Source organism: Acinonyx jubatus, chromosome E4 (assembly GCF_027475565.1).
Source record: "Acinonyx jubatus isolate Ajub_Pintada_27869175 chromosome E4, VMU_Ajub_asm_v1.0, whole genome shotgun sequence".
Taxonomy (NCBI): Eukaryota; Metazoa; Chordata; class Mammalia; order Carnivora; family Felidae; genus Acinonyx; species Acinonyx jubatus.
In genome coordinates this window covers 36,367,668-36,391,761 of record NC_069395.1, presented here as the reverse complement: position 1 = coordinate 36,391,761, position 24,094 = coordinate 36,367,668, and the positions used below count along the sequence as shown (strand labels likewise).

General features: G+C 46.6%; 1 protein-coding gene and 1 pseudogene across 3 annotated transcripts in view; one reads left to right on the top strand and one right to left on the bottom strand.

Moving 5' to 3' along the window:
- The window catches only part of KCNH1 (potassium voltage-gated channel subfamily H member 1), a 372,723-nt gene that overhangs the window by 318,818 nt on the left and 29,811 nt on the right, over positions 1 to 24,094 (top strand). The window lies entirely within an intron of this gene.
- On the bottom strand, positions 21,647 to 22,214 carry LOC113603843 (methyltransferase-like 26; annotated as a pseudogene).

Sequence of the window (24,094 nt, the reverse complement as noted above, 5' to 3'; positions counted from 1 at the left end):
GCTGGAACTGGATGGTAAAACAAAAAGATTTTGAATGTCTGAAAATCCTGTTCACAAAGCCCATGCACTCAGCTGTATGGGAAGGACTCTTAGTATTCACCCTGTTTCTTATCCTGTTTATAAGGAAAGTAGAGATTATGCCAAATGGACTTCCTTTTTCTGAATCCCAGATCTCTCCATATGTCCAACAGGAAAGCCATTTGATGAAATACTCTTTAAATCTCTGGATTGTTCCTTCACGATTGGCAATATCACAGAGAAAAATGAGCAGAGGCTTGGAATCAGATTCAGATCCTAACTCTACTGTTTACTGGATCAGCCATTGTGGCCCATCAGAATCATTCAGGGAGCTTTAAAAATATTCCACCTCAGAGATTCTAATTTAATTGGCTTACAGTTCAGCCTGAGGGCTAGGAATTGGGGCTCTAAGGTGCGGCCATGGTTGGGAACTGCTATATCAAAAAAATCACCTTGGAAACGTCACCCAGCCTCCCTGAGTCTTACATTTCATTGCATGTAAATTAGGGATTATATTATGAACCTCACAGAATTGTGAGATGAAATCAGATAAGGTCTGTTTGGTAAGTGATGGCTACTGTTATTATCATGTTGCTGAAGATGGGATTGGGGATGGGCACTGTAAGGTAGTGACCTTGAGTCTCCCACATGAATGACACAGACCACACACTTTCCCAGCCTTGGTGGGGACCATGCAAGAAACTGTAGATGGCTCGGTGAAGTCCATGCCTGGTGTGTGGTGAGGAGTGCTCAGTTCACTGCAGGAACAGACCACAGGCCCTTTTTCCACGTGAGGACATCCGATTCTGCCCAACGACCAGGCTTTGGCTCACAGGTGACCCTTTGATAACCTTCTGAGGGCTGGACTTTTCCATTCCCATGGTTAGATTGTTTGTCTTCTTTGTTCTAGAATTATTGATTTCTTGTTTGTTTGTTTCTTTTTAATCTTAAAGAAATAAGGACCTGAAGCCAGAGGAACTGAGGGAACAAAAATACCTTGCTTTTATTTTTCACTTTGTTGCTCAGCACACTGGCTGACAGTCCCTACATTGTCATCAGAAGGTCCCTTAGATTTGATGAGGTCAAGTTACCAATTAGCTTTATTTTAAAGGAAAGATATGGGAAGAGTTTCCTTTCAGTGTTTCCCTGGGGAGGGCTTCCTGGAGGCCAAGGTAGACCCTTCCCCACTTCTCCTCCACCTCTGAGGAGTGGCTAGACCCATGAGGGATGGTTCTTCTCCCTGGGGGCCACAGTCACTCCCAAGAAAGTCACTCCCAAGGCTCGACATTGACCACCATGATTGACCATGACCCTCCTGATAGAAGAACATTTTCCTGATGACTAAAGGATGAGAGAGGCCCAATTTTACTCTATATAACATAGTTTTACATTTTTAAGTATAAAAATGTCAGATTTTTTTTTCAGGAAAGAAAGGGATTTGATAGATTTTCAGACACCAAATATGGGTGGGATCAAATGGGTTTCCTGTCTGATCTGCCCTGCTTATTTAAGTACTTTGGTGAAACATCTCCAATGATTAATTTTCCCCTTAAAGTTGCTTAACCTTCAGAAGTCTGTTTACATTTCCATTAATCAGTGATGATTTTATCAGGTTAAGTTATCTCCTCTGAAGCCTTTCAGTAACCAGAAGCACATTAACCCCTGCAAGACAAGTGTGGGATTTTTTCAGAAATGCCTCAGTTCTCCTGTACATATGGAGTTAAAACAAACAATGAAATTTCTAGGAGGGTGTCTTTTGCTCATTATGTAAACTGAAACTCTCTTCTTCCATCCCTTAGGCTTTAGATTACTATACTTTACTGGACCCAATTCTAGGGTATCTCAGAAACCCACAGAGAAGGACAATCATTAGTTCCATCAACTTATATTGAGTCCATACACTGTGCCAAGCCAAGATGTGGAAGATGAATCAGAACCCAAGGAGCTCGGGTGGCTAAGAAAAGAGACAGACATGTAAATTATCTATTATAAATCCAAGGGTAAGGGTGATGAGTACAGGGCAGAGGCACACAGACGCAGGGGTAGCAGAGTGCAGAATCCATCTGTGCTATCAACACCACCAGGCACTCCTCTGCTGCCCACTTCCTGAGGCACAGAAGAACAGATCCTTTCCCAAGGAGCTCTGTCTTTCCTTCATTCCCTGGTTACTCAGTGTGTTCTTGCTGGGTGCCAGGCATTGTTCTCAGCACTAACAATATAGTGATTAACAAGACAGCTACAATTTATCTGTGATGGCCAGAATAATGGGGGAGGTGGTCCCTCCCAGCAAAATGTGAGTGTAAAATTTGAATCTGTGCGACTGTATCTAAGCATAGCTAAAGCCAAAGCAGCCCTTGGAGCCCCAGGCAAACTTTGGTGTTGATAGAAAGGATCAATAGTCCTTTCTGTCTGTGGAGCTTCATCTTTTCCAAGTGTCTTGCATTCTCGCCTTTGAGCTCTAACTCCAGCCCCTCGACATAGCACAGCCTGGATCATTATTCCTGTTCATATAAGACAGGGAGGGGGCTGCTTGGGTTTGAAGTGTAGTCTCTTGGCCTTAGAGAAAATTTTCCTTTTTATGTCTTGGTAAAGTTCATGGTCTCTTATGAGGCTCCATCTCAGGGCTTTGGCCTCCTTACAGAGTCTGGGGCTGGAACCCATTGGAACTTGCTCAGTGCTTAGTCATGGGTTGATGGGCATGGAGGGAAGTGTGAGGGTATGTGGGAGAGAGGCTCATTCTCAGTAGACCATGAGTCAGTTTAAAAACATAAGGACAGAAAGCTGGGCCACGGCTGTGGTCCCTTCCTGGATCCACAGGGAAAAGGACAGCTCAGACATAGCAATTGGCTTCTGACAGCTTCTTTCTGCAGCTTCTGACATGCCTCAAAAAAGCAATGAGGAGCTGAGACAGAGTCTACTCTGTGCTTTGTTGCCTGGGAGCAATTATATCCCTCCACTGAGGGAGAATCTAAATTTTATTTCAGTCATCCACTTCTATGTGGTCTTCCATTAAGTCTTGGAGTCATATCAGGGATCTCATTATTGTAAATACAACACAAAAATACCTCAAGAGAAAATGCATTTTATGAGATCTAAAAATTTTATTAACCCAAACTAACAAGCGCTTATACAGCTGGTGGCAGCCTTTGTGAGCCAGAGCTCTTTCACTGAAGAATTTTCATTAGAATTAAAACCTCTCTGGTTATTAGGTGGTGTTGGCTAAGAGCCAGGGCAACAGGACCTGGGTCATGCAGGTTAAATTTAAGTGCTTTTACTCACCAAAGCATCAAGCATCTGTTGTATGTGCAAATCCAGCACCAAGTGGAGAGGTCACAAAACACAGTGGAGAAAACCCTGAATGGAATGTGTGTTGTGTAAATCTGGCCTCCTCGCCTTGGCTCCCAGTTGTTCAGGGCTCCTGTGCACAGCACTTCTCTCCTGCTCTCTGGGTCATTGAGACCTACCTGTAAAAAACGAGGAGATTGAACTTGGGTCCTTTAGAACTCTCCTACCACCAAAGCTCCAGGAGAAAAGGTATGGACTGTGAAAATTATAAAGGAAGGAAATGCATAAGGGTGAAATAATATCAGCTTACCCTCATATTTTGATGGTAGTTTTGTTGACTCCACTCTCGTCCCCCCACCCACACCCTGAGGAGGCCCCACTCCCTGGACAACAGTGAGGAACGGGGAGAACAATCTAAAGCTGCTATAATTGCTCCCATTCCTGGTCAGGAGAGAGATCTGCCACCTTTTCCTGGGCCAGAGTCCTTCCAGACAGGGGTTCAGCCAAGAATAACAGGTGAAACAATGTGGAGATAGCACTGTATGATTTACTATATACCACTTTTGGCCAGAGTCTGTGAGAGGAACAATAGATCTGTATTGTTCCTAATTCTCTTGAGCAAGCAGGTTCAGGTTAACCCATTTAGATATAATTAAAATTCTATCCTATATGACTTACCCTTTGTCTTTGGCACAGATCATTCCACATTCTTCCCCATATCATCCCTAAGCTAACCTGACCTTGAGCGACTCCTCCTTATTTGCTACTTACTTTAATTGCATGTGGTTATTCTCACATTGATGTCATTGTCATAAAATAAAGGTTTCATGGCCTGGACAAGCCTTGATGAAGCTTCATGGACTTCATGAACTTCTGTTTGGTTAAACCCTCCAGTCTTCTTGTCTCACCTCATTTTGCTTTTTTGTTTGTTTTTGGTTTTGATCAAAAGAATGCAAAGAATTCCTCAGTTCTCTCCTTCTCCACCCCTCACTTCCAGTACACCTTTGTTTTCTTCCCCCCCACCCCCGCCCCACCCCCATCCTTAGGTTATGGCTGACCATAGTAATTCTATTGCTCTCCAAATTCTGATGCTCTTTCTAGTTTCTATAGAGTGGTTTGTTCCTATTAATTCTGTCCACTTGGCAATTTCCAGTTTGCCTTTTCACAAGTCCTGTTTGACCTTAACATGCCCTTCCTGTTGTGGCTGGTGGGGGGAATGGGTCTCCAGTGTAGTACAGTAATGTGGCCCTTGTTTTCAGAGAGGTGGACATCTGCCTGCTCCCCCATTTGAGAGGAATGGAGGTACACACACACACACACAGCCTTAGAAGAGGGAGGGGAGGGAGCCCAGTGTGCCAGACCTTGGGTTGGGTGTCTGACCTTTTGTCTCTTAATCCTTACACCACGTCATGAGATGGTATGGATTTTTTTCCAAGTTTACAAACAGAGCAACATGCTCCTAGAGTTAAAAAGAATGCCTATTAAAAGTTAAAACAAATTCATCTCATTCCACAAATTCAGTCACGCAAGAAAAATAACCTTATCTTTCTATAAATCAACTTAGGTTCTGTTACAAGCCCCCATGCCTACAAGTAATGGAATTTGGGGTGACTCCCCTCATTTCTCAGGGGTTGACTCAGATTCTGTCCAGTAGACCTCCCTGTGATGATGGAAATATATTTGCACGACCCTATACAGGAGCTCCGAGCCACACGTGACTATAGAGCATTTGAAATGTGGCCAATGCAATTGAGCTAATGATTTTTTAATTTAAATTAATTTAAATTTAAAGAGCCACATGTGGCTAATGTCTAATAGTATTGGACAATGCAGTTGTGGACAAACTTACATGGTGCAAAGGCATTTAGTTGGTCTTGGTTGGAGGCACATCCTGGGAATCGTCATTTACCACATTGAGAACCCTGAGAGTGATTTTGTTTCCATCGGGATGTCTAAGTCATTGATCCCTGCAGACTCCTGGGTCATCTCTATTTCTGACCCCATGCCTCTTTAGGATTGGCTTCCTCTTAGTCACCTCTTCACACTGCATTGGGTCTAGAGCTACAGTGTTTAATATGGAAGCCACTAGCCATATGCACCTGTTGAGCACTTGAAATGTAGTTCATGAGGATTGAGGTGTGTTGTATGAAATATACAATGGATTTTGAAAACTTCAGTATAAAAAAACAATATAACATATCTCCTTAATAGTTTTTTAGGTTTATTACATGTTGAAATGTAAATGAATTTTGGACATATTGGGTTAAATGAAACACTAAAATTAAATTTCATCTATTTCTTTTTACTTTTTTTAAATGTAGCACCAGAAAGTTCACATATGTGACTCACATTTGTGGCTTGCATTATATATCTATTGGACAGCACTGGTCAAGGGGGTTACTGTGCTGTTCCTGAGTTCCCCACAGGGAGATATAAATCCATTTTCTGAGAGTCTGGCTTACAAGATGGGGGAAGTGTTAAGAGGTAACAGGAAATACCAGAGGTGGAGTATTTCAATATATTACTACCCACCCCAGCAGCTGGGTTCCCCAATGAAGAAGAAAGAGTGCCCAGACTTTTGGATCCATGAACCAGGGCCTGGGCCTCCTTACAGGGTGAGGGTCTGCCCAAGAGTGAAGTGAGGCCCAGGGAAGGAGAGGGAACACTAGTTAGCCTCTGCCTTAGGGCACAACATGTCTCATGGATCAAAAGCAGAATCCCTAAAGGTAGTAGTAATAGTAGATGCTATCCTGAGGTGTAGTCTGGGGACTAAAGTACATTTGTATCCTGATCCATGGTGGCTCTACTGATGGATCCTATCACAGCCTCTACATGTCTTACTGGGTGCACCGGTTGGTGCATTCAGTCCCCGTTGTCAGGAACTGGATCCTTCCTCTGTCACTCCAGACTCTAGCTCAGGGCCTGGCCTTTCAGAATCCTTAGGGAGATGATTGTTTAATTAAAGTTAGGCAAACAAGGGCTGCTTTTTCTTCCCACAGTGTCTCACCTGATCCTAGAGGCTCTCTGGGAGGCAAAGAGAGGTTACTTGTAAAGCAAAGTGTTTTTAGAAATTAATTAGTATGTGGTCAGAAAGAAGGTATAACTTAAACAGAAGATGTAAACTCATCCCTTTTTGATCAACCAGCTGTGCGTGAAGTACCTACTCTTGGCAGAGCCCTAGGGGTCTCCAGAGTTGGAGTAGAGAGAACAGGAGTTCCCAGGGAGCCTAGTTGGAGAGGCAGGACATGAAACCAGAGACAACCTGGTCCCCATGCCCAATGGACCATGTAAACAACCAAAGATGAGCAAAGGAGGCCTCAGATATGTTGGGGGAAGGTAAAGTTCCATGCAAGTTAAAGTTCATAAATCCCATCCCATTCCAAATGCCTGTAAGGAAGACCCCATCATTTGAAGAATCCTGCAGACAGCCATCCTATAAGGTAAATTCTTTAGTAACAGCATACAGTTGTTGGGGGTTTTCAGAAAAGTCTTGATTTTTGTGTCACACACCCCCCTTTAAAGCAAGACCCAGCTGAGTGTTGCAAAGGAATGTCTTTGAGCAGGGATGAGGCATGCTTAGAAAATGGGATGCCAGGAAATGTGACATATAAACATGCTGGTTGCCTTCTCTGAGGGACCTTGGCCATTGTCCCAGCATTTGCTTCCCTTTGGAGCCCTTAGGCCAGGGCACCCGGGCCCCTGGAGCTTCTCTTGAAGCTTCTGGTCTTCTGTCCAGCTGCTCTGGTCTCAGAGCCAGTGCTGAGGCCAGAAAGATCCCAGAAAAGACTCCTTTTATCCCAGGCCCCCCAAAAAGGCTGTGTTGGTTCAGCTACATACCTCAGAGAGCCTCTTCCCTTCAAGTCCTACAGAGGGGACTTGAAAAAACAGGAGCTTGTTTTTATGATTATTTTTGCTGATATTGGGTTAGAATCCCACCCCACTTTCTCAGCCCTGAAAAATCATAGTTACTCATGGTTGTCTATAACAGTTAGCTCTTGATAGGAAAATTATGCCCTAGTGACAATGGTGCAAAATCCTGGAGGTGGGGGGTGGGTATGAGAAGATTAGTAACGTACAGTTGAACCAAACTAAACTAATCCCATGAAGAATTATATTGTGTGTTGGGTAAATCTGGCTGTTGACAGCTGAGGCTCAGCAAAAGAGAATTGGGCTCCTTGTCTCTCCCACCCTGGTCCTCATCCTCATGCAGAGAGTGACCAGAGGCACACTCAGTGCCTGGGCATGAGTCATCTTGTGCAGGCAGCACACTGGTTCTTCCCGAAATGGTCCCCAGGCCTGTCAGAGTGGGTGGAAGCTTGTGCTTGCCCCTAATGGAGAAGAGCTGGGGGGTTCTATTTCCAGAACTTTCCCTGAATCATCACCTGTCTTTGCTGCTTCCAGCCTCACCGTGGAAGCAGATCTTTCATGTAGACTTGACCTGAATGAAGCCTTCTCTGAGGTCTGGCTGCCCCTATGCTCTCCCTCTAGAACCAACACAGACCTCCAACAGAGAGTCTGTGCTGATCAGACATTGCCATGGATTATCTCTTTGGGAACCAGCCCTCTGTCCCAGAACATTCCAGGGAGGACTCCCCTTAGTGCAATAACGAGGGGCAAAGGGGTTTATACATCAGCTTCACACAGGTACTGCATAAATCAGGTACTACCTAAGCTTGCTGCTTATCATCCGGGTTGTTCCCTCCAGAGGAGACACCCAGGAGAGACAAAGGGCATTCAGAGGAGGGTGGAATACGTACAAGATAAAGACAAAAAGGAGGGGCACCTGGGGGTTAGGTCAAGTTTTGTCTCCAGTCATGATCTCACGGTTTGTGAGATTGAGCCTCATGTTGGGCTCTGTGCTGACAGCGTGGAGCCTGCTTGGGATTCTGTCTTTCCTTCTCTCTCTTCCCCTCCCCACCCCACTCTCAAAACAAATAAATCAACTTAAAAAAAAAAGACAAAAAGGATATAGACCTCACCCCCTTGGAGGACAGGGATGGTGTCATGATCCTCTGTGTTTCCTGTATGTAGCACAGTGAGTTGCACACAAGAGCTATGGGCCATCTGTTTGAGTGGATGAATGAATAAATGGATGAATTGAGACCTAATTCATGAATTATGCTGCACATATGGACCCCTGTAATAAACATGTATATTCTGACCCCTGGTATGGATGCGGCAAGCTTAGTACATGTGTAATTGCATTTAGTCCTTGGTGGCCCATTTCACTGACGAGTTTTGAGTTGAGCAATTTGCATAAAGTCACATGGCCAGTAAGCAGCAGAGGCCTCCAAAACTAAGTAAAGGGAAAAAAAAAAATACAGAGGAAGAAAATATTTAACAAGCACAATCCCAGGCTGGGTTTTATTATAAACCCTTTCACCTACCTTATAACATTCATACTTTATAGAATTGGGCAATAAATAGGGGAGCATGGGAGGCTTAGTCAGTTAAGTGTCTGACTCTTGATTTCGGCTCAGATTGTGATCTCACGGTTCATGGGATCGTGAGTTCGAGCTCCAAGTCAGGCTCTGTGCTGACAGTGCAGAGCCTGCTTGAGATTCGCTCTCTCCCTCTGTCTCTGCTCCTCCCCCGCTCCTGCACACACACACACACACACACACACACACACACACACACACACTCTCTCTCTCTCTCTCTCTCTGTCTCTCTCTCTCTGTCTCTCTCTCTCTCAAAATAAATAAACTTAAAAAAAATTGGGCGAGTTAGGTTTTACTCTCCTTATGGACAATTGTAGAAACAGCTTCAGAGAAGTTAAGTGATGTGCCCTTGGCCATTAGCCACACACACAGCCATGCACGCCACCATTAGCCATTACACAAAGACTTGGAATTACATCCACTTGCCACAGCCAGAGCTCTTTCTGTGACCTTCGTGCCCCGCCCTCCACACCTTAGACAAGACACGGCCTCTCTGCCACTTGCTTCTCACAGTGGAAGCAGTGCATGCAGTATAGGTCAGTAGGTTGGAGAAAAATATCAATACTCACACCCTTTGGTTAGGGAGAACTTGAGAAGCCACCCTCCTGAGTGGCAGGAGAATGTGTGAGTCCTTCTAGGTTGTGGAGGCTCTTGGCACTCGGGCCTGATTTGTTGATGCTGAATTCCTGCTAACTTCACTCAGCTCAGAGCTGCCTCGGTCCTGAATGAAATTAACTGCTGTGTATCTGACTTCCGAACTTACCATTTCATGAAAATAAATGATCTTTAATACAACACAAGGAGATGTATTATTGATTACTGCCTATGTTGACTGGGACTGGGCTGTACCCTGAAAATACAGACATGAGTAAGTTAGGCCAGGGGGAAAGGCAGAAAAGTCTATGCCAGAAGGAAAAATGAAATAAGTGCTAAGTTAAATCACTTGTCATGTGCTATGGGGACAATTAATTCAGGCTGACAATGTATTGGAGGGTTTCCTGGAGGAGGTGGCATTTGAGTTGGACAGTGAAGAATGAGGACATCTCTGGGCAGCGAATGAAGGATTGGGTATCGCAGGCTGAGAAAATAGAAAAGGTAACCAGAAGGTCTGTTCTTTTCCACAACCACTTCCCTAGCTCTCCACACCTCTGGGCAAAAATTCACCACCCAAAGCCAAACTCAATTAAAAAGGCAAATCTCTTTCTTTATGGAGAGCAGGAGTGGGATCAGAGCTTGATACATATTTTATCCCCAGAGCCTACAGGTCAGGGCAATTAGAAGATGCTCATTTAATATTTATGGAAGAAAGGAGAGAGCCAACGACATTCCTCCAGGCCAGAGTTAAACCACATCTTTCATGCTGAATGCATTATTTGGACACTTAATGATCTCTTTGTGAGGCACTGGGCACTCCCAGTTGTGTCTGATCATATTGCCATCTTTGCTTTGGCCTCTAGGAGACTCAGACCTGATTGGCATGTTAAAACCTTCCAGTCAGCTTTTAACTGCATCTCATTTATTACCTTATTTTCCTCTGTTCTCATCTATTTGCTAATGTTATCATTTATCTTGTGGGTTGTATACAGTCTAAAGAAAGTGTATTTGAGTCCATTGGTTTTTGAACCAAGATGGAGAAATCATTTTTAAAGGTGAATAAATTGGCAAACACAAGAGCGAACCCAAACTAAAGGAATGTTGCCCACACAATAGCACCCCCCTGATGGAGAAGGTGGGGTGAGAGGATGCACAATTAGTTATCTGAACAAGTGTCAGGGGAGCCAGGCAGAAGGGAAGGCCACTGGCAGGATGGGAGGGAGGACACAACTGTTCACAGCCTCTTCAAGCCCTTGGCCCTGGGCCTAAGGTTCACAGGCTAGAATCCCAGGGCCCTGTGAGGGTCATAGAGAACAAACGCTTCAAGAAAACAAAGATACGAAGCTGTTGTCAGAACTGCAGCAGTTTTGGCATCGCCTCCTGCTTCCTTAAGCCTTGGTGTGGGAGGAATGGACAGCCAAGGTGGCCAAGAGAAAAATCAAAACAGTAGATCCAGGATCAAAGTTTCCCTTGCCGTACTGCAAAGGGTAGACCAGGCCAAACAGATCTAGAAATAACAGTAAGACATATATTCATTTTCTTCCTCTCTTCCTCTCTCTCTCTCTCTCTCTCTCTCTCTCTCTCTCTCTCTTTCTCCCCCTCTCCTCCCTCTTCTTCTTCTTTGCATCCCCCTCCTCCCCCTCCCTCTCTTTACCTTCCCCCACCTGCCCACCTTCTTCCTCCTCCTCCTCTTTCTCCTTCTTCCTCCTGTTATGAAGTTCCAGGTAGGCCTGGGCTCTCTGTTTCAAGTTTCTCTCTCAGCCCTTAGCCAGTCAAACTTCTTTCAAGTATCAGGAGGTATCAGGAAACAGCTCCTGAAGAGGTATTGATTTGATGTGAAAATTTCACATGGGCTGAACGCCCCTGGCCTTGGTTTTACATTTAGCTCATGGAAGTGCTATTTTTGTGAGTTATAGTCTTTTAAAAATTTTTTTTCAGTTTGTTTATTTTGAGAGAGAAAGAGAGAGTGTGAGCAGGGGAGGGAGAGAGAGAGAGGGAGAGAATCCCAAACAGGTTCTGTGCTGTGCTGTCAGCACAAAGCCCAAAGTGGCGCTCGAACTCATGAACTGTGAGATCATGACCTGAGCCAAAATCAAGAGTCAGACGCTTAACTGACTGAGCCACCCAGGTGCCCCAAATTGTGAGTTGTAGTCTTAAGGACAAGCAAATAGTGTTCATAGTTGACATAGCATGACCATGTTCCTTTCATGGTTGCTGGAGACTTAACATTGCTGGTTTGAATGGTGGAGTTTTCTTGTGCCTGCTTCATGCTGGTTTGTGCTCTTTGCTAGACTTCATGGTGTTCCAGGGATGAGCTTTGAGCTCAGAGAGTAGACTCCTGGCTCACTGTTAGGGGTGGGCCCTGTGGGCTTTGAGTCCCGTTGGGGCCCACGGTGGTCCTGAGAAGCTGCCCTTCTGCCCTGATGGACATTTGTGGGGACGCCTTCTAGGCCAGGGGCCCAGGGGCTTCCTCTGGAGAAACTTAATTGGCCTCTGAAAGTCACAAATGCCCCATTTGTGGCCTTGGTCTTGCACTCCTTCACAGTTGTTTATCCTTCCCCTACTGGGTGCCGGCCGTAAAGGTTCAGTGTGAGCAAGGCAGGCAAAGGTCCTGCCTGTCCAGATCACAAGTTGGTGAGGACCTCAGATGAGTGCATCACCCTGGAACTTAAGGAGGGCCCTGATGAGTATTACCAGATGATAAAGATGACATAACAGACAGTCACCCAACCCAGGTGTAGGGTGAATCTAGAGGAGGTGCCATCTGAGCTGAGACCTGAGGGAAAAGTAGGGGCTGGCTAGGCAAAGCGGAGGAGCAAAGGCCTCAGGAGGAGGCTGAGGTTTCTCTCAGACAGAGGAACAGCATGAAGGCATCTCAGAGGCCACAGCATTTGGCATGGTTGGGAATCTCTGAGAGCAGTATAGAAAGGGCCAAGTGAGATATGAGCCAGGTTCTGTAGGCCTCGGGTTACAGCTAATGTGCTCCGTCAGGCCAAGTCCTGGGAATGGGAGTTCAATTTAGGGACATGAAAGGGAACCACCAGGCCAGGGCCTCTGAAGAGGGGACCTCCACCAGCCCCCCACAAAGCTCCACAAGACTCCAAGACATTTACATACATCTTAGCAGGTCTCCAGTGTGATTGCCCAGCAAGATTTCTGACATGCAAGTATGATTGCATTTGTATCAGCCATGGTGTCTGGCCTCCTGTCCCTCCCCCATGGAGGGGCTGGGGCTGGCCAGCCCCAAAAAACCAATGCTTAAGGCTAGCTTGGCTAAGAGTGGACCAAGGGTGAGTTCCATGGGCCAGGAATTAGAGGAGCCAAAAGAAAGGGGGGATTCTGGGGCCAGAAAGGCAGACTGAGCCAGAACCTCCACAGGACAGCAGAATCCAGGAGAAGCTAGATACGCAGCATGAGGCAGCATGAGGCCAGTGGTTAGAGCCAGTACTTTGAAGGGAACCAGGTTAGAATCATGGAGGGCAGGGGCCTCATGATATGTCCCCTGACTGGTGAGGATGGGCTGGCCTGGATTATAGGGAATAAAAATACTTCCCCCTCTAAGTTGGTCTAACTCTTTGGTTGGGTCTATTGACCTCCTTTATTTGAACATGGGATCATTGAGGGAAGGGTTTGTGCAAAGCAGCAGCTGTGACAAAAGGACCCGTGTTTGAGGATAGGCAGATGTGATTATGAATCCCAGCCCTGCCACTTACTAGCCTGGTGGTGTTAGGTTAATGACTTAACTGCTCTAGCTTCATCTTCCTATTTTGTAAAATGGGGATAAGGATAAGGGTGTTCAGGAGGTCTAATTGACATAGTGATTGTACAGTATGGATTTTATTGTCTCCTTGTGTGATGCTTCTCCTATGCTTCTCCTATGCCACCCAGCCAGCCACCCAACCACTCCCTCCAGCCCTGTATGGGAAGGCTGCTAGGCTGGGGGGAACCCAGGCACCATGTCCGCACAACAGTCAGATCTATTTATACATTATCTATCCATCTGTCACTCTATCTATTTATCTATCATCTGCCTACCCATTTATCCATCCATCTATCATCGATCTGTATGCCTATGTATCCGTCATCCATCCATCCATCTATCCATCAATCTACTCACCCATCATCTATCTGTCCATCTATTGATCTATCCATCCATCTATCACAACCTGTCTGTCTACCTACCTACCCATTCATCCATCCATCCATCCATCATCTATTTGTCCATCTGTCAATCTCTCCATCCATCCATCACTACCTGTCTATCTATCCATCCATCCATCCATCCATCCATCCATCCATCCATCTGTAGCTTTCTTTATATATGTTTCTTAAACTAATAGGAGTCTGACTCTTGGTTAACTTAGCTTCATGATATCACCACCAGCACAGGTAGTCTGTCTCAGGTCTCTATGTTCATTTTCTCAGGGTGCCATTATAAAGTACCACAGCTTGGGTGACTTAAAGAACAGAAATGTATTGTCTCACTGTCTTGGAGGCAAGAAGTCCGAGATTAAGGTGTCAGTGGGGCTGGTGCCTTCTGAGGGCTGTGACGGAGAAAGTGTTGCAGGCCTCTCTCCTGGTTTTGATGGTTCATGGAATTCTTTGGTGTTCCTTGGCTTCTGCTGCATCACCCTGATCTCTGCCTTATCCTCATATGGCATTCTCCCTGTGTTCATATCTATCTCTGTGTCCAAATGTCCCCTTTTTATAAGGACACCTGTCATATTGGATTAGGGGCCCACTCTACTCCAGCATGATCTCATCTTGACTAATTACATCTGCTGCCATCCTACTTCCAAACAAGGCCACATTCTGAGGTACAAAGTGGTAGGACTTAGGCAGATGCATCTTTCAGGACACGATTCAACCCAGAACAGTCTCCCACTCTTTTCTCCAGCTGCCTGTGCACTTGTAAGATGGCTGTGTAGGATCATGGCCACAACGAGGTGGGGTGTGGGATATCTGAGTCAAATGAGCTGCTAGAATTTGAATCTACAACCTTGACTTGGCAGGACTCACAAAGTGGATGCACCTTATCATTTTGGGTTATTTACACCTTTATTCCCCATGTATAAAAGCATGAGAAGTACCAGAGTATCTTTAGTCCACACACCCCTGCCAGGCACTACTCCAGCCCCTGGCCGTGGGCCTCAAATACAAATTCCTCCTCCACCCTCATCCTCCCTCCTGGGTGACTGAGAATCGTGATGGTGGGAGGCGTTTGGAGACTAACATAGCCAGACAGAGACTTTCCATTTTGGAATTAGGAATCTAAGTGTTGCAATAGGACCAGAGGTTCTAACTTTGCAGGAAACCTTCGCAGAAGCGAATGTGACCCAGTTCAGATCCCCCCCCTGATTTCAGACTGTGTCTGGGCGAGTGCCTGGGAGAATGGGAGGTAACCCTCTTCCCTTGGTGGATTGGTCCAGTAATTGCCGGAGTGAAAGAGCTGCGCATAGTCTGAGAGCGGCCAGCATATTTCAATGGTCAGTTCATGGAGGCTGTAACTATGAAGGTTGCTTATGAGATGTAACTGTGTAAATGGAGGCTCCAGGGATGGTCACTGTGTCATTAAACATGCAGGCACAGAAGAGATGTTCCATTTCGGGGGCTCAGGATTCGCAGGGGTAGTTTCTGAGTGGAGGAAGCCTCTCCAGTCCTCACACGGGATGTCTCCTCTGGGTTTGGTGCTGGGGACAGAGGCCTTTGGACTGTGCCTCACGGCAAGGGCGTGGCTGTGCAACTCCTATCAGCTCCAGGGTAACTGCGGTCTCAGTGTCAACTCTTCGGAGCACATAGCTGGCCGAATGCCTTCTCATGTCACTGTACACGCAGAGCCCGCCTCCTGAGTGCCTTGTTGATTAGGGAGGCCCTTCTCTTGGATTCCAGCCAGCCACAGCTCCCCCCCACCCCCCTCCAACCTTTTCCAACTCCACCCTCGTCTCAAGAGCCCCGCTCTTTCTCCAAAGGGCCACAGCGAACCTTTGGATCCTTCCAAGGGAGCAGATCCCTGATTTTTCTAGTCTTGAGAAGAGAATACCTGACTCTTGGACAGTAATCTGCCTTTTTCCTGATGCCAGCTACCACCCAATGCATACATTTGATATAAATGATTTACTGAGGGGAGAAAACAAAAACTTCCACCTAGGTGAGCAGGAAAAGGAGTGAAACAAGGGAGGGAAACTGAAGAAACCTACCTGCCACCCTCATGTGTCTTTTCACGTGTGTGTATAGGAGAGTGTTGTGTTCATTCAGTCAGGAGACGCTGGGCTCCTGCTGTGTGCCAAGCACTGTGCTTAGCCCTGAGGGGGTTGTGGAAAATGAATCAGACACGAATCCCGCCCTGATGGATTTTGGGGGGAGCTCAGATATTTGCATAAGAGAGTGATTTCAGGGCAGAAAGCATTGTTTATTATTAAAGCAGAATGGAGATCGTGCTGTGTTTGGATCTGGCTGGGAGACTCAAGGAAGGCTTCCTGGAAGAAGTGGCATTGCAGGCCTTTGCAGAAGAGGTGGGATTTGAACCAGTGGAAATGGGCATGGGGGAAGGGAGAGCAGTCCAGCATGAAGGCGGCATGGGTCGCTCTGGAGTTGGGGTGGAGGATGGGCATGAGGCATTCAGCGTCCTCTGCCTAGAGAGTAAGGCAGCTCAGGGCTGTCGCAAACACACGTGATGCTCCAGGCCCCGTGTTGCGTTTGTGCATCTGTGCTACATGCTGTTGTGTCTGTGTTCGCATTCAGTGTCCAGTCTCGTCATGTACCTGAATTACACACCTGGATCATAGCTTGAGCACAGCTCCCAATGGGTGGCGGACCAGGAAAGGAGGACTTATTTGTAGTTCTGTGAAAACTTTCTGCCTGAATAGATTCGTGTGACATTTCAAGGGAGCACAGGGAAGGCCCTTTTTATTTGTTCTGTCCCTGGGACCAGACACATTGATAGCTCTTTTATAGGCTCTGCAGGGGAGGGAATGGCCTGGCTGTAGGAGTTTCATCTTTGTTAGCTTGAAGGGGCTTTTTAGAAAATGCCCCCGCAGACAGGCCACATCTGGAGCCAGCAGCCCACCCCGGGGCTGGGGCATTAAACCTACAATCTGATGAAGACAGCCAATTCTCCCCCTGTGCGGCCAGCTGGTTTCCCGGCTGAACACTCACACCTAAACTCCGCTGCCAAGAGGGCGGATCCGGCAGCCACTTTATTGACCATATAAAAAACAGAGTGGGGGAGTGGAGCAGAGCCGGGCTTGGGTTTTACTGCCAGTAATTGCTTGTGCTGTCCCTGTCCTTGAACAGTTCTTGATGTAAATAGCTGTCTCTGGGAGCAGAGTCTGGGTCAAGCCGGGGTAAGTGCCTGCCTGCCTCATTATGGGCAGACTCTCCGTGTGCCTGGCAGGGGCAAAGGCCTTGTACTTCTCAGTGCTGGGGGCGCGGGGACAGACGCCTCACTTCAGAGCTGGGGTGGGGGCTCTGCCCAGCCACCAATTACCTGGCACCCCCTCCCACCACTTCTGGGCTTGGCTGCCTTGCCCACACCTACCAGACTCGTCTCAGATATTGGTCAAGAAATAAGGTATATGGGGGTGCCTGGTTGGCTCAGTTGGTTAAGGGACTGACTCTTGATTTCTGCTTGGGTCATGATCTCATGGCTCAGGGGACAGAGCCTGTACCTGGCTCTGTGCCAACAGCACATGGGATGGCTGACCGCGGCTTGGGATTCTCTCTCTCCATCTCTCTCTTCCCCTACCCCCCCTCTTTCAAAATAAATAAAAATTAAAAAAAAAAAAAAGAGCATCTGGGTGGTTTGGTTGGTTAAGTATCCAACTTTTGGTTTTGGCTCAGGTCATGATCCGAGGGTCTTCAGATCCAGCCCCAGTCCAGCTTGGGATTCTCTCTTCCTCTCTCTTTGCCCCTCCCCTGCTTGCTCTCTCTCTCTCTCTCTCTCTCTCTCTCTCTCTCTCTCTCTCAAATAAATAAACATTAAAAAAAAAAAAAGAAAAATGTATATGGAAAACTGATCTCAGTGCCTTCTAATACCTGTCCCATCACACAGTCCCTGCCCCCCACCTCAACACCTGCTGCTTTCCTGGATCGTGAATTCCCAGAGAGAAGGCACTTCCTGCCCCTCCTTCTGTGTGGTGCCCGACATAACTTGGGTGCAGTATGTGTTCATCAAACGTGAGGTGAGAGAGAACCTGGGAAATGCTAGTCAGGGACCTTCTCGGCGCTCAGTCTCTTCCACTTAGCGCTGACATGTTTTTGAGCCTTAGTTTCCTCATCTGTGAAATGAAAGGAACAGGATCCACCTGGGTGGCATGGTGAGCATTAGCCAGTATGCTTCGCAAAAATTGCTAGGAAGTGCTTTTATTGCCTTCCATCTACTTGCTAAAAGATACGGTCTGAGACACAGAAGAACCGCTGGTCCCGAGGTCAGGCCACCATTTCCTGGCTGTAAGGCCTAAAGGACGTTCCCACCCCTCGGTGGGCCTCAGTTTCCTCGTCTATAACACCACAAAGTTAAGAAAAATGGCATGTGAGGTCCTTTCTAGCCCTATTTGTGGTTCTAATTAAATCATTAAGCGCCTGTCACCCACATCCTGAGTCACCAGTCACGGCGCACATAATCCCAAATAGTGGCTAAAGCAAAGGTCATTTTTATTTGATTTACAAATGCTTTGCTTATTTTGTGGTAGATTGTACCCTCCATGCTGCATTTTGCTTCTGCAAATACTGAAGGTTGTTTGCATCTCTTGAGCACAGCGAAGGTTGTGGACAGGGAAGGGGTGACGGCATGCCCTCAGGGGACAGAGGTCAGTCCCTCTGGCCGATTGAGTCTGGAAGAGGCCCTTCCCCCACCCCCTCCTATATTGCTTTGTGGAAGAGGGGAGATTTCGGGATGAGTGAAAATAGGGACCGTGAGGAGCAGAATTAATTGCCGAAAGGACAGGATCTGCGGTTCAACTTTCTATGTCGGAATCTCCACGATACCACCTACCGTTCCGGGTCTCAGTTTCTTTATCCGTAAAATGGGGCTGGTGGTGATGGTACCTACCTCAGGGCTGTTGTGAGGATTAAATAAAACACAACACTCGAAGAGTGGGTGGCACATCACCTGGCAGTAATGCTGTTGCTGATTATGCTTACGGCTGGGGGACATTGCTTAGGGGAGGCATGGCGTAGGTGCAGACTGGGATTGAAATTGGGGGGCCCAGACACTGGGGAGAGATGCAGTATGACCTGGGAGGGAGGGAGGAAGGGGGAAGGATGGCTGACCATAATAGGTGGGTGTGGGCCGGGAGGAGGACCCTGGCTCAGAACAACGGGTGAGGGGGTCCCCAGAAGGAGGATGACCAAGGAAGGGAGACCATGAGGCCTCTGAGGTCTGTCTTCTGAGCACTTTCCTTCGATTATATCTTCTAAGCAGTCATATCAGGTGGTTTTAGCCTTTTGTTGTCGTTGTTATAAAAATCGCAGCCAAATGGGGTCTGGTGTCTGGGCCAGCCAGGGTCCCCCAGAAACCCCACCAGCCAAGAGGGACTAGAACTTGGCTCTCCAGCCCCAAGACTGTGTCACTGCCACTCTGATGCTGATGCTTGGTTACCCAAAAATCACACACCTCAGGAAATTTATTTTCTCTGTCTGACCTGAGACCTCCATGCATTTCTTGAGGTGAAGGTTAAACCCCCAGGGAAGAGAGATTTCACGAGGCCTGTAATTCTTCACCAGCCTCGTCAGCTCCTCAGGTACAAGCTGCGGGAGAGCTCAGGTCTGAAGACTTAGAAGGAAGTATGTTTCCACCAGGGGCCTGAGCTGACAGTTCCTTTCCCCTGGAGAGGCTGGCAGGCCTTGCCTATTCAGGGACTTCTCAGCAGGCGCCCTCGGCTTGTCCCCCCACCCTGGCCTGGCAGGGAGGCCTTGGAGGGGAGACGTGATGAGGTCTATGGCTTTCTCCAACATTCTCCGTGCCAGTGAGATAGATGAGTTCTCGTCTCCAGAGCACACACTGCCCCACCTCCCTGCCTCCGCCCCACTTCCCTCCCGCCTGCCTGGGAACACTCAGAGCCCCTATCCACCTACTCACAACCCCCAGACCCCTGCTGACCAGAGAGGGAGAGAGAGCTTGAGTTTGCAGCCTGGCCAGGAGAAGGCTTCTGGATGAGTCATTTGCTGTCCTTGACTTGGCAAAGCATGTACAGAAGAACGGACAGTAACCAGCTGTTCTCCATGCCTGTGAAGGAATGAGCAAGTGAAATTGGGTTTAAATAAAAGCAGACACAACTATATGTGTGTATGTAAAATTGACCATCAGATGATGAACTACAGAATTGACTCTGTGGACCTTCCAGAAGGAGAATAGCATTTGGGGTTGGAAGAGCCAGGGACCTTGCGTCTCCCAGCCCGTGCCTTCATCTGTACAAAATAAGAATACTTTGCCCCACATAGGCTGCAGGGCCGCTATGACCCCAAAGGAGGTAGCATGTGTCCCAGCTTTCTGTCAACCATGAACACAACAAATGTCAGTTGTCATGCTGTTAATAATGCCAGGCATAATGGTTGCTTGCATTGAGAATGGTTTAGAAGGTCACTGACCTGAAGACAGAAGACTGGGCCAGGTGAGCCCTTGGGGTCCCTCTGATTCTAGCATCACTCTCTGTGTCCCTCTGCCTTTGTTATCAGAGGAGATGGGGCTGCTGGGAAACAAAGGAGGAAATGAGAGCGTCTGGTGGAAAGGGCCTGAGGTATCTAATCTTTGGGGCTTAGAGACTGTGATTGGAAATGGCCAGGGCATCAAGATTCCTCCTATCTAGACATCAGTGCCCCTCGGCCCCTCCCTTCCCTCAGACTTTCCAGCAGGAGGCAGGAAGGGCCCCTGCCATTCAGACATGTCCTCAGGTGGTACCAGAAGCTTCCCCCATCCTTGATCCAGGGAGATTGCATTGTGGTGTCTGCCCTGGTCTGGGCACCTTTCCCTGGCCAGGCATTGCTTCCTGGGCGTTGGCAACTGGCAGTGTTAGTGATCGCAGAGTAATGTGCCTCATCCATCAGAGGGGCCGTCTGCTGATGGGGTGCCCTCTGTACTCCAACCCCGGAGTCCCAGCTCTGCACACAGACCTGGTGTCTGGATTCCTGTCATTCATCCTAGCCACTGGCCTCTGCCCTCCTGCTTGGGGACTGGGTCATTCCACAGCAAAATAAGAAACTAGGGGCACAAACCCAAGATTACAGGTGTAGCCTAAGAATGGACCTTTATATTTTAAAATCAGGTATTTAGTGAGCACATGCTATGTGTCCTGCACTGTGCCTGGATCTGAGAGCGACACAGAAATGTGAGACATCGTCTCCGTCCTTGGAGATCCCCGCAGGAGAGTAGGAAGACAGCATTTATTCCTGACTTCTGTAGAAGCTTCAGTGAAGAAAAACATAACGATGTGATCAAATATATCTTAGTAATGTTAATAAGCAGTGTTTATTAAGTGTGCAGTAGGTATGTGTTAGGCACTTTACATGTATTCTTTCTTTTCATCCTATAATAATCCTATAAAGTATGTGGGCATTGTTATTAGCTCTATTTTACAGATAAGGAAACTGATATTCAAAGACATTACAAAAACTTGCCAGACATGTATGAGAATGCTTGTTTCCCACACCCTTATCAACAAAGCAGATTGTCAAACTTCAGGATTTTTGTCTGAGAGTTGAAAAAACGGTACCTCATGGTAGTTTAAATTTGCACTTCTGTGATGATGACTGACATGTGGCTTTTCTTCATATGCTTTATAGTCATTTAGATTTTCCTCTTCTGTGTCCATTCTAAAAATTGGAATTTTTTTTCTGATCAATTTCTAGAAGCTACTTTTTGTTTATATAAATACAGATAAATATCTTCCCATTTTGTCATTTGTCTTTTAATCTTGAATATGTTGTCTTTACAGAATTATTTTATATAACCAAAAATTTATTTTTGGAATAAATCCAGCTTCTGGATTCCAGATTAGTTAAGAAGGGCTTCCTGTGGTCTCTTTAGGTAATAAATTGCATTAAATATGGGGGATTGGACATTGGTATCTATTTCTCATTTCTCCTTGAAAACCCAATGAAATGATAGTAGAGGTTTTGTTTTGTTTTGTTTTGTTTTGCAGTAGGAAACATTTTATTCCCAGGCGCTAAGCAGCCCTGTGGCCACCAGCCAAGAGCGTCTAGACTGGGCAAGGCCAGTCCTCATGGCCCAGCCCTGGGAGGCAGGGACTGGCAGTCTGGGTTTGTTCCAGAAGGGTTTTGGCAGAGACAGAAGCATGCGGGACAAGGAGGGGTTACTCCTTCCGGAATCTCAGGCACTTGTTAGCTGGCATGTCCACCGTCTTCTCCAGGAGCAGGCCACTGGCTTGGCCCAGGTCCTCTGGGAGGACCGTGTCTGAAGTCCCTACTCCAGGCTCCTGCATCTAAGGGCTAGTTCAGAATCTTCATTACTTTGTGGAGTGATCTTGCCGTTGGTTTCATAGGGCCAGTAGGTGATCAGCGGCACCATGGGTTTCAGCAGGTGCCCTGCTGCTCTGAAGAGCCCCTTGGTGCAGTTCGGGGGGCTGATGTGGATCACACTGATGCCAAGCAGCAGGTCCAGTGACCGTGGCAGGATCCCGCCCCATTGCTCCCAATCCTGGCTCATGTCCAGGTATAGCAGGGCCATCACGTGGGATGGCCCTGAGCCTGAGTGGTGGCAGAGATTCTGCTGTCCAGGCAGCGCTGGTCCATGGCTGCCATTCGGTGTGGGGGCGGGGGGGAGGCCTGCGCGAAGTGGACCCTGAGCTGGTCAGGGCCCGAGGCCACCTTGTGCCCATGGACACCACACACGCACAGGATGGGCTACTTGTTCCTCTTGGCAGCCGCTGTCACCAGCAGTGCAGCCAGCCTGCCAGGAGCGTAGTCGGACCTAGTGAAATGTGTGTGTGTATGTGTGTGTGTGTGTGTGTGTGTGTGTGTGTGTGTGTGTGTGTGTGTTTTAAAGATAGAAACCTACAAGGACAAATAAATTGAGAGAAGAGAAAGTAGCAGATAAGTAGTTTCAACAGATTTTTTTGCAGATGGAAGGTGGATGGAGGAATGGTAAATGCTGTAGGAAAGTGAAGAAACCCACAGCCCAGATGCAAACATGCAAGGATGAGAAAGGAACCTTCTCTTTCTCTCAAAACTCAAGGAAAACTCTGGCCTTGGGGATGGGGAAGAAAAGGATACAGCAGCTAAATCTAGGACTGGGGGGGTGGTGGTTTAAAGTTTTGATCTGATGTCTAAGATCTCTACCTCATGCAGCCAGGTGACTCCAGAGCTAATGCAGGGATCAAACGAAGGACATAAAATGTATGTATCCCTGAAATAAAGTAGGATTCTATAAAAGAAATAATCAAAATATGAGCAAGAACTTTTGCACCTTAAAACACAGGGCAGCAGAAAATTTAAAACATAATAATTTTGGAAGATAAAATCAAAGAAATCTTTCAAAAGGTAAAAAGACAAAAAGAAAAAAGGGGGAGGGGTGATAAAATTGAAACATCAGTCCTACATTTTGGTTCATAGGAGTTCCAGAAAGAAAGAAGATAAAAATTGAGGAGAGAAAAGTTGTCAAAGAAGATAATGTAAGGACCCTTTTCAGAGTTGAAGAGCAAAAATCCTCAGGTTGCCAGTCATCAAGTGTCCAGCTCTTTGAATAAAGAAAACTCACATAAAAGCATATCATTGGGAAATCCTGGAGCTTCAGGGGGTTAAAAATAAAAGGCCTAAAAACTTCCAAAGGATGTTTGGGGCGCCTGGGTGGCTCAGTTGGTTGAGCGTCAGACTTTGGTTCAGGTCATGATCACACCGTTCATGAGTTCAAGCCCCGTGTCAGGCTCTGTGCTGACAGCTCAGAGCCTGGAGCCTGCTTCAGATTCTGTGTCTCCCTCTTTCTCTGTCCCTCCCCTGCTCATGCTCTCTCTCTCTCTCTCTCTCAAAAATAAATGAACATAAAAAAAAATTAAAACTGTCATAAGGATGTAATTGTCTACATGCAAAAGATTAGGTGTCAGAGTACCTATCTCAATAGTAACACTGACATACTTTCAAAATTCTGTTGGAAAAATATTTCATCCTAGAATTCTGTATCCAAACTATTAGTCAAGAGTGAAGATAAAGACATTTTTAGGAATTCAGGGATGCATATTATTTTTAGGGCATTTTTCTTGGGGAACCACTGTAGGGTTTGCTCCTATGAAATGAGAAGGAGACTAAGAGAAAATAGCAGTTGTAGCACAACAGTGGTGGGGGGCGGGGAGATCCTGAGCCTGGAAAGCAGCCAGACCAGATGAGAGCAAGGGGACAGAGGGTTCCAGAAATGGGATCTGTAGGGGTGAAAAAGTGGAACTGGTTATTTAGAAATATAGAATATATTATTAATGGACATAGTATAGAGGTATCAGAATGTATGAAATAGTGAAAGGTTCATGGACAACCAGGCTGATTTTTTAAAAATTGAGATAATAATTAACTCCAGGTAAAAAGAAAAGTTGTATATATAAATATAAATACTTATATTTATATATAAGTTGATATTTATTTATTTGTGTATATATAATATATACATTATATATACATTGTGTGTGCATGCGTGTGTGTGTGTGTGTGTGTGTGCATAATACATATCTTGTCCAAGCATAAATTGCAGAGCCCAAATTCAAAGCTGAAGCTGTCTGATCCCAAAGTTGGTGCCTTGCAATCTTATAGGGTAACAG